Below are 15,000 nucleotides of genomic sequence, written 5' to 3'. Positions count from 1 at the left end.
ACGACGACCCGCGCCACCGCGGACCGGCGGTGCCGGCAAGGGGTCGGGGGTCTGCGGCGACGACCCGTCGGCGACAAGTCACCGGCCAACGGCGGCGGCCGGAGGCGGCGGCAGGGACCCCGGGAGGCGGGCGACACCAAACCCAACGCACGCGAGCACGCTCACGCGCGGACACCGCCGGCACAGAGCGGACGGGGCCAGGCACGGGAACCGGGGTCGCGCCGGGCACGCGGCGGCGACACGCCGGGAGAGCACAACGCCCCGGATCCGGGACCGGGGCGGGGGACGAAGCCACACGGCTCGAGACGGAGGAGACGATGCGGGCAAGCCTCTGGCACGGCGAGCAGGAGGGAGGCGCGGGAACCCGGGACGACATCGCGCAGGCACGCGAGGCGGCGCCCAGCGGGAGGAGACACGTCACGCCGGCTTCGGGCCCCCGGACGGCCAACTCCCGAGCGAGGGACGCACGCGGGAATCTCACCGCCACCGCCCCCGTGGCGTACCGGCGGTCCCGCTGGCAGGAGCCCTCGCGTCGTGAGCAAAACCGATCCGGGAAGACCCTTCAAAAGCCACCGCCGCCGCGACGACGTGCCTCCCCCACACCGGGAGAGCAGCCTCACGAGCCGAGCGCCGTCCCCCCCACCAAGAGAACACACCACACACGCCCAACTCGACCGTCCGCCGGTGGCCGGCCACCAAGGCCAAACCGGTGAGGATCGCGGAAGGCTGATGCGGGTGAGGAGGGCATGCCGGAAGCCCAATAAGAGCAGCGGGGAGGGTCATCGGGTCGGGTCACCGGGGTGAGAGGCGAGCGAGCGAGCGAGCGAGCGGCCACCCCCCCCACGGGCGGGTGGCGCAGCCGCAAACCAGCGGGGAGGTGAGACCTTTCCGGGCACAGCCGGCACGCCAGGGAAACGAACGCGGGATCTCACCACCCCCAACTCCTGGGCGGTCCCGCGCAACGCCTGGGACACCGAGCCGGCCGACCAGCGGACCGGAAACCCCCACCGCGGCAGCGGCGGGCCCCCCCAAAAGAGGCCCGAGAGGGAAAAGGCAGCTCGCACACGCCTCAAAGACCCCGCGAGCGCCCGCGGAGCCACCCGCGCCAGCAGGGCCCCACCGCACCCATCCACACCGCCGGGCACGGCACCCATCATCGACCGCCTCTTTTTCGGCCGCGTGAGCAAGGGCCCACCACACACACCGGGATCCTCGGCTCCGGAGGGCCAGAACCCCCCCGAGCGGCACACCACCACGGGCACGGCGGCCCCGGAACACCGCGGGGCCCGGCGCCCGGCACGGCGCCGTCGTCGCCAACGGGCGGCGGCCCACACAGACGCTCGGGAACAGCGTCGCCAGGGGCCGGAGGGGGAGGGGGACGGGACCCCCCAAAAACCCCACGGCACCCCAAGCACGAGGCCGGGAAGCCACACACCACACGCCCTCGCATCGCGACCCAGCACAGGCTCCAGGCTCCGCCACTCGACACACCGCGCGCGAGGCAGGGGCGGGGACGGATCGGGAACGTCCTCCACTCACCACACCAGACGACGGCCCGGGAGAGGCCCCGCGGGACCCTCCCCCAGCTCGGAGGGGGGAGGCGCGGGCACGCAGTTACCAACGCGGGCAGCCACTAACGCTCAAAAGCGGGACAGGGAGCGGCAGGGCCGCGGGAGCCCATCGGGGGCGGGCCCCCGCCAACCCGGCAGCGAACGCCGCCTCCCGAACGAGGATCGCTAGAGAACCTCTCCTCACTCTGAGGGTGGCCCGCACCCAACCCCGACGGGAACCCCGCCGGGACCAGCACACATCAAAGGCGTCCATCCTTCCCACCACGGGTGGCAGGGAGGGGTGGGGCGGGGGGGGTCTGCGGCAGCAGCAACACCAACCCTGGTCGGTCGGCCTTGCCGTGCGGGGCCAGAGCAAGGTCGCGCACACGGGCGGGAAAGCCCGCACAGGCCCGGCTCGCCTCCCACTGCAACATCTCAGGTCCCCCGGTGCAACAAGAGCCAGGTGACACGGCAGGGAAGACAAGCCAGGACCAGGGCCGGCAGCTCATGCGGGGAAGCCACCCGCCCGGTGCAAGAAGGGAAGAGCGCTCCTCCTCTGGGGAACCGCCTCGACCCCCCCCCAGCAGAGACGTCAATCTCTGCGATAACTTTTTTCTCACTCGCACAAGCCCCACAAACCCAAGGACGGCCGGGACACACCACGGGCAGCAGGCTGGCACAAGGCAACGGACAACGCCGGGATCGGGAACGACACCACCACTCAGCCTCAGGCACCTGAGAGAACCGACCGGGAGCGTTCCGGGAGCACCGCAAGAGGGCAGAGCGCGAGGCGCGGCTTTTCACACCACACAGCACGGGCAAGCACGGAGCACCGACCCTCCCTCTCCGCGGAGAGAGCCGACCCCCGTGCCGATAACGAGTCACGGGAAGAGAGGAGCAAGATCAGGGGCGCCCCCCCTCCTCCAGCGTGTACAAGTCCCCGACCTCACGGCGAGGGCAGGGAGAGCGCAGCCGGACCCGGTTGCCGCACCCCTGCCTCCCCGCACACCACCGGCGCCGGCACGGTGGGACGGTGAGGGCAGGGGCCCACGGGCAGAACGAGAAGAGCGGTCCCATTCGCCATGAATGTCCGTCCCTCGCCTGGCGCAGCTTAGGCCCGGGCCCGAAGGAGATCGCAACGTCACCACATCAATCACACCGAGGGGGCGGAGAAGACAGCCACACGGCACTCGGGAGGCGGTGGGGCCCAGGAAGCTCGGCTCCCGAGAGGGCCAACAGCCTGGGATAAAAGCGCAGCCAGGACAGACAACCTTTCGTGAGTAACGAGCGAGGTAAAAGGAAAAAAAAAAAAAAAAAAGAAAAAAAAAAAACTTAAAAAAATAAAAAAATAAAAAAATACCACGGGCTTCAGCGTCCCTGGCGCTCGGGATTACCAGGACACCTCCGCCGGGCACAGAGCCGAAAGAAGCTAGAGAGGAAAAAAAGAAAAAGAAAAAGAACCACGGACAGCGCTCGGGAGTAGCGCAGGTCAGCGGCCGACCAGGCCCGCCATCGGGAAGCGGCAGGTCGGGGGAGTTGGAGCTAGGGGCGATAGGAAAAAAAAAAAAAAAAAAAAAAAAAAAGCCACGGAGGTCGGACGAGCACGACGGCAGGACGGGGATGCCGCACACGCACAGGCAAGGCAAGGCAGGACTCGCCCCCCGCCTTTTCCTCCTCAAGCCGGCCACGGCGAGGGAAGCACACCGCGCGGGCCTACCTATGCACCCCAGGCAACCAACCACTCTCCTCCTCGGCGTGCCGAGGCAAGGGCCAGAATCCGGCACCGGGAGCGGGGGAGAGATCAAGGACGACGGGACTCACTCAGCCACCAACCAACCACCACCACCACCACCACCACCACCACACCCACGAGCCACCACAGGGGCAAGGCCTGCTCAGGGCAGCGGGAGCCCGGGGTGCGGGGGGAAGGGCAGGGGGACCCGGACCGGGAAGAGACGGGAAAGGCCCGGCACACAGCATCCGAGAGAGCCCCAAAAGACCCGCTGACAGCCACCGGGACACAGCATGCCAGCACCCTCCTGCAGGTACAAAATCCTCACGTCACCACGCCAAAACCAGCTGGTCACGCAGGGGCGACAACTCGCTGGCGACAGGGACCTCTCGGAAACCACATCGGGGACACCTGTCCCCAACACGTCCCCAACAGAGCCAGACACGGAACTCTCAGGGACAGCTGGTCGACCACATAAGGCGAAGACAGACGAAGAGAGAGGGCGGGAGCGGGGTCAGGGGACGCACCCGCCCCACTACCCCGGGTGCGCACGGGCTCACGGCACGAGCGGCACGGGGAGCCTTCCCCCGGCAGACGCGAGGCACCCACTCCGAGAGGCACCCAGCCACCACACCCACACCGCGCGGGGTCGGTGGTGAGCGCCCTGCCGCCAGCACGCACACACGCGGGACTCCCGGGCTCGGGTCCCCGACTCCCGAGGTGCTCCCTCCGCCTCGACTTTTCCCCTACGCAGGGCCCACCGGGCAAGTCCCCACCATCGCGCACACCGCAGACGGTAGGTAGGTAGGTCCCGGCCCCGAGGCTCGCCTCGGCCGTGCCCACGGCTCCTCGCGCCGGAGAAGTCTGTCCTCCGGCCTCCGGGGCCGTGGAGAAGGCCGTGGAGGAAGGCCACACGGGGCCGGCGACCCAGGCCCTCGCGCCCGGCACGCGCCAAGCGCTCACTCGGAGGTGACTCCGACGACCATCCTATGTCGGGGAGGGGCGGGGTGTAGGTCCCGGCCCCGAGGCTCGCCTCGGCCGTGCCCACGGCTCCTCCCGCCGCAGAGGTCTGGCCTCTGGCCTCCGGGGCCCGTGGAGGAGGCCGTGGAGGGAGGCCACACGGGGCCGGCGACCCAGGCCCTCGCGCCCGGCACGCGCCAAGCGCTCACTCGGAGGTGACTCCGACGACCATCCTATGTCGGGGGGGGGGGGGGTGTAGGTCCCGGCCCCGAGGCTCGCCTCGGCCGTGCCCACGGCTCCTCCCGCCGCAGAGGTCTGTCCTCCGGCCTCCGGGGCCGTGGAGGGAGACCACACGGGGCCGGCGACCCAGGCCCTCGCGCCCGGCACGCGCCAAGCGCTCACTCGGAGGTGACTCCGGGGAGGGGGGGGTGGTCCGAGTCCGGGCCGGGACCGGCCCCACCACCTAGCGGCTCACCCGGGGACCCTTTCCCCCGACTCCCGAGACGTCCCTCGTACTCTCCTTCTTTCGCCCTCAAAGACCAGAGTCCAGGGAGGGGAGGAGGACAAGGCGTCGGGCCCAGACAGAACTACGGGAGGGGAGGAGGACAAGGCGTCGGGCCCAGACAGAACTACTGGTCGACCCGACCAAGCCGCCACCCCCGGCACAGACCGGGCACGGAAGAGAGAGCGGCGACTCACGGCCCCACCCCGCGCTCGCCTGCGGGCGCAAAGTCCGACAGAACAGCCGCCCCGGCGCCACAGCGACACCACGGCGACAGTCGCGCCCGGCACCCGGTAGAGGCCGGGCCTCCGCCCGGCTCGCTGCCGCCAGACCTCCTCCTTCACTCGCTCGCTCGGCTGAGAACGAGGGGACTGTCATATCAAGGCGGACGCCAGGGGGAGCACGACAACCGCCTTCCAACGACCGACTCCACCGAGCCGCCGTACCCCGGATCGGCGCGCGCCGGGCGGCTCTGAGCTCCGGAGACACAGAACACGGAAACGAATCGCCTCACTCCCCACCGCCACGCACCGAGAGGCACAACCTAGGTCAGGACCTGCAGCCGGGTCCTCTCTGCGACCTCACGAACGACACCAGAGCCACCAGAGACCTAGACCGAGATCGAGCCGCCGCCGCCGCCGCCGCCAGCGACCAAAGTGAAACCAGGAACCAGGACGGGAGTCGCCCGAACGGAGCGGCCCGAACCCGAGAACCGGGAAGTCGGGATCGGTCCCAAGCAGGAAGGGGCGGCAAAGACGGCAGGCCTGCACCACGAGAGAAAACGAACCGGCCACCCGCACGACCTCCGCCGCCCGTGGCAAGACCCCCACCCCCACCCAACATGGCCAGAAAAGGGCAAGTGAGCGCTCGTCCCACCGTCTGCCCGCCCGTCTTTTTTTTTTTTTTTTTTTTGGGGGGGGGGGGTGTTTGTACGTTTTGTTTTCTTTTTCCCCCAGATGGAAACCAGAAAGAAACAACAACAACAACAACAACAACAACAACAAAAAACTCCCAAAGATGGGTCGGCTCCAGCAAGAGACGAGCCCTCGGGAGGCACCCCGCTCACTTGTGAAAGTCCGCCGCCCGCCCGCCCCACAACACGCTCCCTCCCCCCGCCCCCACCCGCCCCCCCCCCTTCACAGGCAGGGAAAGGGCAGGGGGAAGGCCAGAGAGAGGTTTCTTCTAACACAGAGAGGGTAGGTACACGTCACGCACACAGGTCTGGAAAACCACGGTGACAGCGCCATGGGAAGCGTGAGTCCACTCACCCATCACTAAATGACAGGAAAGCCAAACGAGAGCCGCTGGCTGGGCAGAAAAGGCCTTTGACAAAATTCAACATTCATTCATGCTAAAAGCTCTGGAGAAAATAGGAATAGAAGGAACATTTCTAAAAACAATAAAAGCCATTTATGACAGACCAATAGCCAATATTATACTTAATGGGGAAAAGCTACAACCAATTCTCCTAAAATCAGGAACAAGGCAAGGATGCCCACTGTCTCCACTCCTCTTCAATATAGTCCTAGAACCCTTAGCCAGGGCAATAAGGCAAGAAAAAGACATTAAAGGGATCCGCATAGGGAAAGAAAAAGTTAAACTATCCCTTTTTGCAGACGACATGATACTATACCTCCACGATCCCTAAAAGTCCATCCCGAATCTCTTAGAAATCATAACTCTCTTCGTCAAAATAGCAGGATACAAAATAAACCCACAAAAATCAGTTGCCTTCCTATACACTGATAATGTACAGGAAGAGAGGGAAATAAAGGGAGCAACCCCATTCACAATAACCTCCCGAAAAATAAAATATTTAGGAATTAACCTAACCAAAGATGTAAAAGAACTATTTAATGAGAACTATAAAAAGTTAAAGAAAGAAATTGCAGAAGACACTAGGAAATGGAAAGACCTCCCATGCTCCTGGATAGGCCGACTTAATATAGTAAAGATGGTAATACTTCCAAAACTAATATACAAATTCAACGCAATTCCTATTAAAATCCCAATGACGTACATCTCTGAAATACAGAAAACAGTCCAAAAATTCATATGGAACAACAAAAGACCTAGAATAGCCAAAACAATTCTAGGGGATAAAGACAATATGGGAGGGCTATCCATGCCGAACTTCAAACTCTACTACAGAGCTATAATAACAAAGACAGCATGGTACTGGCACAAAAACAGACCCGAAGACCAATGGAACAGAATAGAAGATCCAGAAATAAATCCACAGGCCTACAGCCAGCTGATATTCGACAAAGGAGCCAAAGACATACAATGGAAGAAACACAGCCTCTTCAACCGCTGGTACTGGGAAAACTGGGCAGCCACATGCAGAAAACTAAAAGTGGACCCCAGCCTATCACCATGCACCAACATCAACTCAAAATGGATTAAAGACCTTAACATTAAACCTGAATCTCTGAAACTACTGCAGGACAGAGTAGGAGAGACACTTGAACTAATAGGCACAGGAAGGAACTTCCTGAACAGAGTCCCAGGGTCACAACAAATTGGAGAGAGACTCGACAAATGGGACTACCTTAAAATAAAAAAAAAAAAAAAACAAAAACAAAAACAAAAAAACAGCTAGCCTTTTCTAATAGGCTCTGCCACTCTCTCTGGAGCAGGATTCGGGGCATGAGGCGATGAATCTGAACCCGACACACAGGTGTTGGAGGGTAGAGGCATCTTCACTCACATGCCTGTGGTGGAGGACCTGGACCCGAGTGTGGCGGTGCACAGTGGGTGTGGGTGTGTGTGTCTGTGACTCTGTGTGTGTGTGTCTGTGACTCTGTGTGTGTGTGTGTGTGTGTGTGTGTGTGTGTGTGTGTGTGTGTGTGTGTGTGTGTGTGTGTGTGTGCGCGCGGGGCTGGGGGGAGGGCAGGTAGGGAACCCTAGGAGGAAAGACAGGGAGAGACAGACGAGGGGCCCCGGCCCAAACAGAGTGGGGGGGTCAGAGGGGCGATCCTATCTCCCGGGGGGGGGGGGTGAAGCATGGTTAGAACCCACAGGCCCGGCGGGCGTACTTCTCTTTGGAGTTCGCACTGGGAACATATGCGGGCAGAAGCGCCCCAGCACACACATCGCATCGCAGACGGGTAGAGAGGCAGAGCCAGGGGGTCAGGCATGGTAAACACTCTATTCCGTCAACACACACACACACACACACACACACACACACACACACACACACACACACACACACACACACACACACACACACACACACCCCTTAGGGTGTGTGTACAATATCCACAAGGTAAAAGTTTATTCATCCATTCCCCAAAGAAGAAGAAGAAGATTATGTCAGTTACAGGGAAGTAGATGGATGGACTGATGGACTAGGAGCGGCGGGGGGGGGGGGGGGGGGCAGAGGGGGGGGGTGCCGGCGGCGGCGGAGAAGAACCTAGAACAGGTGATGCCAGGGGAAGACAGACCGGCGGAGAGACAGACAGACCGACCAACCAACGGCACCTGTTTTCTCTCCTACGTGGATGCTAGACCTAAACTATAACTGGACATGGTAAGCTACACAGCACTCCGGGCAAACAGAGTGTGTGTGTGTCCCCGTGTGTGTGACACACATACTGTCCTTTTGTCAGAAGGTGTAACTTCTCTGAGCATTTAAGATATTGCAGAGAAGACACAAGACGTAATATCCGTAAGTGGCACGACTGTGAACGTATTATAACAACCGGACGTGTGAGGACCAAAGCTGGAATTAGGAGGACAGAAATGTACCTGTCCTCACGCTTTGGGTCATGATCACAAGTACATTTGGTTTAGGATCTTTCAAAACACATCGATGTATCCTTCTGGACACGATGGTCTAGGACCACACTAGTCAATAGCCACTTCAAAGCCAGATCCGCGGTTGGATACGTTTCAATTGGCTTATATTGCATCCTCCAATATTTTTCTCTTCTTTTTATTCTACCTTCTCACTAAAGATCCAGTGGTATAAAGCTACTTTTATTCTCTTAATATTCCATAACTGAAGTGATCTGCTTTGTTTTGCAGCTTTCTCAGCTTAATTCACTGAGGCCTATTTAGTCACACATGATGAGAGGTCCAGAAACATCTTTGGGGCCACGGATGGCTTTTGTAAAGTCCATTTGGGGAAATAGCAAATATAATCTACCATGTCCTAAAATGTAACAGATTATCTCTATGGGGCCGATAGAAATATCCAGATGTGCCCTGTCAACAGCCAGTTATTTTAATTTACTTAAGGGAAATCAAGTGAATAAAAGTCTATATAGTTCAAGAAATTGTATTCTGATACCTATATAAAAAGTTTACCTGAGTGGGTGAGGACATTTGCATGAAATTTCACCTAGGGCAGCACTTGATATTTATAACTCTCCCTAAACTATTGCATTGCCTGTTTTCCATTTTCTTGGCACTCCTTTAGAAATGTTCCCGTCTCAATCTTTCACCCACTGCAGCCGTGGGACCCTTTTTCATAATACGGACGTAAAGACATTTGTGGTACCGTATATAAATTACAACCGTAGGGGCTGGGAAGGTGGCTCAGTGGTAGAGTGCTTGCCTTGCATGCCTGAGGCCCTGGGTTCGATTCCTCAGCACCACATTAAGCAAAAAGAAAAAAGCCGGAAGTGGCGCTGTGGCTCAAGTGGTAGAGCGCTAGCCTTGAGCTGAAGAGCTGAGGGACAGCGCCCAGGCCCAGAGTTCAGGCCCCACGACCGGATCCAAAAAAAAAAAAAAAAAAAAAAAAATTACAACCGTAAATAAACTGGTACAGTTTGCTCGTAAGACATAATATCCAAACGAATTCCGTGTCCAGAAAATAACGAAAAAAAACACCCCCTGCGGGCCCCCCTCCCCCTCCGCTCGGCCCTCCCTTCAAGAACATTTCCTTGTTTGCTGTTGTTTCGTTTTGTTTCGTTGTAAATAAATAAAGCCGCAGAAGAGAGCCGGCGATACCTCATCGCTACTCTCGCGAGAGTCTCTCGGACTCTCGCGAGAGTCGCCAGCCCCCGCCATCAGCACCGAATCATTCCCTGTCACTCCACACGGTGTCCAGTAGGTGGCACCCCAAAACAAGGAAAAAGAACGTCAGGCCCAAGATCGATCAAGACACTTAGGAAGGTCTTGTGAGGAAGGAACACCTCCCCCTACACACACACACACACACACACACACACACACACACACACACACACACACACACACACACACACACACACACACACACACACACACACACACACACACACACACACACACACACACACACACACACACACACACACACACACACACACACACACCCCAGCACATCCCCGCCCACACAGGTCATGAATGGCAAACCCCTATGGCACAGAGAGACAGACAGACAAAACACATGGGGTGTGGAGAGAGACCGGAAATCAAAAACAAAAACAAAAACAAAAAACATTTTCCTGGCTTGACCTATGAATGGGCCTGGGCTGGCATTCTGTCCTCTGGGCCCTACAGTCAATCCATGGCGGTCGCTCCTCTCTCCTCATCACTGTAATCCTATCTGATATTTGCCAGAGCCGAACGTGCAGTGGGGACACTTTGGTTCATCGATCTAAACTAGGGCCCGGGGCGGAGGGGGTGGTGGTGGTGGAGGGGAAGCCTAGGAAGTCTGTTGCTATAGTTGGTGGCGGCGGCGGTGGTGGTGGCGGCAGTGCAAAGTGTGTGTGGGGGGAGGGGGGGAGGTAGATCACATGCTGCCATACGTGCCTGTGCCTGTGTGGTAGGAAACAGCAGCAAAGATCAAGGGGTGCAGGGTGTGTGTGTGCACGCCCCAGTCAGTCCTGGGGCTTGAACTCAGAGCCTGAGTGCTGTCCCTTGGCTCTTGTGCTCAAGACTGGCACTCTGGGGCTGGGAAGGTGGCTCAGTGGTAGAGCGCTTGCCTTGCATGCGTGAGGCCCTGGATTCGATTCCTCAGCACCACATAAGCAGAAAAAAAGCCGGAAGTGGCATTGTGGCTCAAGTGGTAGAATGCTAGCCTTAACCTGAAGAGATGAGGGACAGCGCCCAGGCCCAGAGTTCAGGCCCCACGACCGGACCCCCCCGCCCCCGCGCCAAAAAAAAAAAAAAAAGAGACTGGCAGTCTGCCATTTGAGCCAAAACTCCACTTCTGGCCTTTGGGTTGCTTAATTGAAGACATGAGGCTCACCAAAGTGCAATGCCTATATACCTCTGATCATATAACAAGAAGTCTTCCCCTTTCTTTGTGTTTGTTATCATCGATGTTATTTTGTTTTCTCTTCTCCCCCCCCCCATTGTTTCTTCCTTCATCTATTTCCGGGAGGGGCAAGAAATGGAGGGACCCAGGATGAAGAAGTGCAACAGTGGCACTCACTAGACACTATGTTGACACACAACCTGTGGGTGGGGAACAAACAGAACTTGAGGGAGGGAAAACCTGTGAGAGAGCCAGGGAAGGGGTGACATTGTCCAAAAAAAAAAAAAGTACTCTTTTTTAGGGGGTGGGGGGAGATGGGAGGGCAGGAATGGAAACAAAGGAGGAGGCAACAATGCTTGATAAGAAATGTACTCATTTCCTTGCTCGTGTCATTGTAACCACTCTGTAAGTATTTTCACAATTAACACAACTCATTAGCCGGGCGCCGGTGGCTCGCGCCTGTAATCCTAGCTACTCAGAAGGCTGAGAGCTGAGGATCACGGTTCAAAGCCAGCCCGGGCAGGATAGCGCCCAAGCCCAGAGTTCAAGCCCAACGACAAAAAAAAAAAAAAAAAAAAAAAAAAAAAAAAAAAACTTATTAATTAAAAAAAAAATGTACTCTTCCTACCTCACTTATGTAATGTAATCTTTCCTATCCTTTTTTTTTTTTTTTTTTGTCAGTGGTGGGTCTTAAACTCTGGGCCTGGGCACTGTCCCTAAACTCTTCAGCTCAAAGCGAGTGCTCTACCGCTTGAGCCACAACGCCACTTCCGATTTTCTAGTGCCTCATTGGAGATAAGAGTCTGGTGACTTTCCTGCCCTGCCTGGCTTTGAACCGTGATCCTCAGCTCTCAGCCTCCTGAGCAGCTAGGATTACAGACGCGAGCCACCGGTGTGGGCTGGCATACTGTAACCGTTCTGTATGTCACCATTTCCCTAACAATTTGTAAAAAATCAAAGGAGAGAGGGAGGGTGAGATAACAACCCCTCACGCCTGAGAAGTGAAACCCAACGGGCTTCTAACCGATCTGAGATTCTTTGAAGGTTTTTGCGATGTTAATCACAATCACAAACACAGACGGACAGTTTCTCCAGTCACTCCTTAAGAGGAACGGGGAACAGGGACAGGGAGAAGAGAGGCAGATCCTGGCCTGACCTAGGCGGGAAGATGGAGGGGAGACAAGACTCCTGAACTCCTTTTTCCCCTCACTCTCCTCCGTCCAGAGGGTGGGAGCGTAGGGGTCGGCCACGGGGACATCCCACGGTCACAGTCATGCCTCCCGGAGGGGCAGAGGGCAGAGCACAGGCAAGCATGCCAGCTTCCCCGCCCGCCCCTCCCATTCTGTCCCTGGCGGGCTTGGGCGGGAGGCATACTAGTGGCAGCGGGCGGGTGGAAGTAGTCTGACAACTCCAGCTTGCAGGAAGTCAGTGGCTGCTGGTGGTAGGCAGGGAGGGTCCCAGCAGAAAAAGACCAGAGAGAGAGCGCGCGCACAGACTTTTCCTGCCCAAGGGCAAAAGAGGCCACTTTTGTAAAGATGGGGAGGGGGAGGGGAGGCTGATTCACTCCCCCCCACCCCACCCCGCGCGCTAATGAAGTTACAGGAGCTGAGGGCTGGCCGCCCCACCCCCCACCCCGCCGGGGTGTTTCGCAGAGGACGCAGGGCGGGTCGGGGGTGGGGGTGGGGTGGGCTGGTTTAAGCCTGGAGCCCCAGTCAACTCAGGAACTTCAGGCAACGTTCCTTTGTCTTGTAAATGTCGTCATGGCAACGACTTAAGCGCCCTGGCGGAGGGGGGGAGGGTGGGTGGGGAGGGAGGAGAAAGAAGAAGAAACAAACACGCCCACCCCAGCAGGCCTGCCTGAGTTGAGGCCTTGAATTTCAACCTCAGTAGGGCCACTAAACTAATAAAAATCGTTGTAAGAAACTGTTGACGGAGGACCCTCGGGATAGGATGATTAGGCTGTGTACCCGTGAGGCGAGGTGGCCGTGTGTTCCAGCTTCGTGCCAAGAGGTTGCCTTATCTCGGCCTATCTTCCTTCCCAGAATTGAACACAGAGGCAAGCAGGATAATTTCCAGGGGGAAATGAGGCCTGGGAAAGGCACCACCAGGAATTCAGAGACAAGACAGCCGGACAGCTTCCTAATGAATGGCTCCACACATCCTATTTTCTTCACTTTTCAGTCCCTCATAAACGAACAGTTATTAGGAAAGAAAACTAATAGGTGGGGGTGGGTGGTGGAAGGGAAAAGAGCAGCTCCCTTCCTCTGAGCTTTTGCACAAACAATGAGTATACTGCGGGAACGGAGCCAAGAGTTTCCTCAAAGAAAGGAGGAAACTTACACCGGGGAGGGAAGTAAATTTTAAAAAGAAACAGAGCATGGGTCAAAGCACCCCCCCCTCCCCCCCATGCATGCATGGGAAACCAACAGAATCATCTCTTAAACCCTACTACAGGCTCAAGGTAGAGAGTTTACTTTGTTTCTTTTTCCTCTGTGTGTTTTCAAGGTTTCACTTTCATTTCTGGGCACATAACCATTGGGCCTTGCCTCGGTGGGTGTTTCTCCCCCTAAAAGTATCTATCCTGTCTTTTGGGTCTTACTGTGTGTGAGTGTGTGAGTGTGTGAGTGAGTGAGTGAGTGAGTGAGTGAGTGAGTGAGTGAGTGAGTGAGTGAGTGAGTGAGGCAGCCAGGCAGCCAGGCAGCCAGGCAGCCAGGCAGCCAGGCAGCCAGCCAAGCAGCCAGCCAAGCAGCCAGCCAGGCAGTCAGTCCAGAGATCTAATGTCTCCCCTATTTTAAACGTACCTTTTGCATATGTGAGAGAAAACACACGAAACTGGTTTTCTATAGGAACATATATGTGAATACATTCACCATGGAGTGAAAAGATAGAGTCGCTTCCAAATGATATGTACAGCAGAATACCAACACATCGAGATGACTTCTGCAAGAAGCCAAGGCCCACTTTTGAAATCCCATAATGAGGAAGCCTCAGTCAGTGGCCTGGTTTGAGTCCAGGCCTCCACTTAAAAACGACCTTTACTTTGTGTTTTTATTTTTCCCTGTTTTCTTTTCCTTTCTATGACCTCTCCCCCCAACGCCCCAACCCCTTCCCTCCATAGGTCTCTCTTTCTCCTTTTCTTTCTCTGTAGTTTGAGCCCGAGAGTTACTTAATTCTCGAACTTCTGGGTTTTCCTTAGATCTGGTAACCTGTTGGACATAAAAATTTGGGAAAGCCTCAAAACAGTCACCCCCACCCCACGAAAAATAATCATGCTTGTCGCCAAAAGCTGTTAAATGAGAAAACAGTGGTCAAGTGAAGCAAATGAAGGCTGTAATAGCAACCATGTTTCTAGACTACTGTACCAAGTTTTTTTTTAAATATATATTTTTTAAATATATTTTTATTGTGAAAATACTGTACAGAGGGGTTACAATTACATGGGTAAGATAATGAGCACATTTCTTATAAGCATTGTAGCCTCCTGCTTTTTTTCCCCTTCCCATCCCTTCGTATCCTCCCCCCCCCGCCGTCCCCCCACCAAAGTTGTAAAGTTCGTTTTTCGACATAACGACTTGTATATCTCATTGTTTCAATGGGTCCTCCTGTAACCCTGTTTTAACAATTTGTTTTTTCCCTTCCCCTCCACATATATCAACACCAGGATTTTTTTTTTTATTAAGCAAAACAACTCAGTTATTCAGCTGTGAGTATGTCCATACAAACAAGATGCAGGAGCCTTCCATGCTGGACTGGCCAAAAAAGGGGGGAGAGCTAGGAAGGTGGCTTAGTGGTAGAGTGCTCGCTCCCCTTGCAAGCATGAGGCCCTGGGTTCGATTCCTCAGCACTATATAAACAGAAAAGGGGAGCAGTGGCACCCTGTGGCTCAAGTGGCAGAACAGTAGTGAGCCTTCAGATGAAGAGCAGAGAGACAGCACCCAGACCCAGAGTCCAAGCCTCACACCCGACGACAAAAAAACTGAAAATAATAAATATATATATGTTTGTATCACACTACATATAAGCATAGATAGATATATATGTATGTATGTGTATAAATATATGT

Source organism: Dipodomys merriami, unplaced genomic scaffold (assembly GCF_024711535.1).
Source record: "Dipodomys merriami isolate MVZ:Mamm:240054 unplaced genomic scaffold, mDipMer1.0.p SCAF_2455, whole genome shotgun sequence".
In the NCBI taxonomy this organism is placed as follows: domain Eukaryota; kingdom Metazoa; phylum Chordata; class Mammalia; order Rodentia; family Heteromyidae; genus Dipodomys; species Dipodomys merriami.
This window is presented reverse-complemented; position numbering follows the sequence as displayed.